Genomic DNA, 3,519 nt, shown 5'->3' with positions numbered 1-3,519 from the left:
CTTCTCCATATAAAAAAAATACACACATACACACTCCATGTTCTCCCCTTCACATAGACTACAGTATGTAGAGGAGAGGGCAATACAGCCAGAAGTCTAAGCCATCATATGCATAGCATGTGGTTTTCTTCCCTCCAATACTTGCTATCACTAGGGCTCTACCACTAATTTGACTGATCAAATATTCAGTTTCTGCAGAGTGAAAAGGTCTCAACTTTGTTAAGAAGATAACGTATGAAAATAAGTGAATCGTTTAGAAGTCTATGTAGCTGTAATGTTATTTATAAAGGCAAATACAGCTGGGTCAAGGACAGCCTTTCAGAGAACTAGCCCTTTATCATTAATGAGGCCAATCACATTTTGAGCAGCCTGTAAATATTTGAAACCCACAACAAACATGAATAGTTAAACCTTATTATGAACCTCTGATCTGTCAGAGCCTTGAGCTTTTCTATTTACTTCAAAAAATACATAAGCCTTTAGCGAAGTGTGTCATATTTCTTTGTCCTAATTTTATTAAAGCCAGAAAAGCCAACAAAATAAATTTGTGTAATATTTTAATTACTTGCCTGTCATTAGACATTCTTCACTGCAAGCAGACGTTATACCAGCTGTGGGTGTGGATCTCAGTGTAACATGTGCTCTCCCACAGTCAGTTCTTCCTTAAACATCACTCTGACAGCTTTGGTAAATAACATTTATACAGGCAATTGGTGAATGTCTCAGATACTAGTTCAAATATATTTAAAATGTAGTTCTGCTCTGAACGGTGATGCTACAAAAGTGGCACAGTGACATTTTGGGTTATTGGCTCTGAATGATTTTCAGCTCAAGTATGCTCTATTTACAAGTAAAAATGTTTTTCTAGCTGCCAGCCCTACAAATCAAATTAGGATCTGTGAGTCAAGCTGGTCTCTTTCCGTCTCACCTGTCATACCTCCAACAAAGGTCGTAGAAGCCAAGCTATGCCCTCAATGACATTTGTGTAACACTCTTACCTTCACTGGAGCTGCAAAGATGGAACTGATTAGAACATAGTAAAAAGATTCTTCTGAAAATGCACAAGGAAGAACAAAATCCAGCTGTGTCAGCTGTTATTGCCACAGAAGAGAAGCCCAGTTTAAAATAATCCCTGTATCTGTTAGCAGGCGTAACTGAATACAAACTGGGAGCAGATCTAGTGAGCAGAAGAGTGACAATTTTACATAGTCCCTTGGCAGAATTAGCATTGTGTTGAAGTCAACACAGTAAGCTTGCCAAATATATTTGAATCAGGCTCAGGTACACTGTGGAGCTGGCTCTCTGTGTGTTAGGAGCAGAGATGAGTGAACAGGGATGTCCGCTCTGCAGAAGCATCAGCCCCTCACTCAGGGGTGGCATAAGAGGAATATTACAGCATAAGCTAATGCTCACCCTATCATATTTATGCTGCTTCCCTCATAGGAGGGTTGTCTTGGCCACAGGCAGCAGTGAGGACTCAATTGTGTAGTGGCACTGAGGCCTGGGTCAACGAAAGGACTTAGGCATTGCACGGCTGAGCATCGCAGCGCCTAGAATATCACAAGACCCGCACTGCAATGCACAAAGCTTGAATTAGGCACCTAGGCTCCATATACAGTGAATGGGGAGAGACAGGCATCTAAGAATGCAATCCACCAAAGCCAGCAAGCTAGGCAGGGAGACACTTACATTAGCCAATGGGAGACACTGACCGGAGGGGGTGTCCAAAACTCCGCCCCCTCATGGAGACAGGCTCCCAAGTCCCAGCTGCAGGGAAGCACCTATCTCTGTTTAGCAATCCATAAATGTGAACCCACCTCCTAAGTTGTTTCTTGCAGGAATGAGTTAAGTGCCTGCCTCATGCCACACAAAACAGCCAGAGGAGGAGGAGTAGCCACCGCTGCCCCCACCGTATAACTTTAAGCTGAGTGGGTGGAAACAACTTGCCAGGGATGTGGCAGACCCAGGTTCAATTCCACCCTCTCTGGCTGAGGGGGAAAAGGGTGACTCCCTGCCCCGTTCAAATCCTCTCTCTCCAGAGAGTGATCTAACAACTGAGCTGTGGGATATTCTGATATGGGGCTCCCTCAGTCTCTCTTGTTGAAGTTGCTCCAAAAGTTGCTAAATATTTAAAGAGTCATTGGAGCAGAGGGACTGGACCCTGGATCTCCCACCTCCCAGTGGATATCCTAACCACCAAGCTACAGTCATGCTCTCTCTCTCTCTCTCTCTCTGGTCCAATGACTATTTATACAGAGTGGTATAATCAGAGAATTTAGGACTTATGTGTCTAAGACAGTGGTTCTCAACCAGGGGTATACGTGTAGAGCCTGGGAGTACACAGATATCTTCCAGAGGATAAATCAACTTATCAACTTGCCTCATTTTACAACAGGCTACAGGAAAAGTACAAATTAAAATTTCATACAATGACTATACTGCTCTATATCTTATACACTGAAATGTAAGTGCAATATTTATATTCCAAGTAAAAATGAGAAAGTCAGCATTTTTTTCACTAACAGTCTGCTGTGACACTTTTGTATTTTTATGTCTGATTTTGTAAGCAAGTTGTTTTAAAGTGAGGTGAAACTTGTGGGGTACTCAAGACAAATCGGACTCCTGAAAGGGTTACAGTTGTCTGGACAGGGCCACTGGCCTAAGTACTTTTGTGGATCAGGGCCTAAGTCTCCATGCAGATGTCTAATGAACCATAGAATTTCAGATTGTGGCCTTCTAAATCAGATTGTGGCCTTCCCGTTGTGATGGGCAATTTGTGACGTTTCTTGGCCCTTGCATTCTCTCTCTCCCTTCCCCATCCCCACACCCCTTTCCCCCCCCCCCCCCGAGCTAATCTTTTGCTTCAAATTTTCATTGTAACATATGAAATAAAACCCCACAGATACAGATGTGCATGGAAGTTGACTCTGGGCTTGGCTATGTTTATTTTAGGTGTGACTCCATATTCTCTGGAAAATTAGTGAGCCAGGCATATTACATTGGTAATGACGCAGCAGGTGTGCTCTGGAGCAACGATCCACGTGCTGTATTGCAGGGATGTTGGAACAATTTTTATAGTGGGGGTGCTGAAAGCAGAAACCATGTATTTGGTTGTTGTTACTACTTCAAGCCAGGGGGTGCTGCTGCACCCCTACTTCCAGCACCCCTGCTATATTAGTGTTCATACAGCTTTTCTGATTTGTGAAGAAGCTGCTATAAAATGCTCTCTCATGACACAGGACTGTTTAACTCACACTTGATCTGCACAGTGTTTGAGGTGCATGTAAAACAGATAGGGATAAAAGTATCAGACAATTTTGCTACTGTTGGAATGCAGCATGTCAAAAAGGTCTAACTCAAGAGAGACAGGAGAATGAAATCTAGCTTGATGTGCTCCAATCCTCAGTTATACTAACATTGACAAAGTTAGAGATACATAAAAAGCCATATCCGTACCCAAAGGATGGCACAACGTGAAAACAATGTTTAAATAGAAACAGAATCAAAAATACAATCCAA

Source organism: Caretta caretta, chromosome 1 (assembly GCF_965140235.1).
Source record: "Caretta caretta isolate rCarCar2 chromosome 1, rCarCar1.hap1, whole genome shotgun sequence".
NCBI lineage: Eukaryota > Metazoa > Chordata > Testudines > Cheloniidae > Caretta > Caretta caretta.
This window is presented reverse-complemented; position numbering follows the sequence as displayed.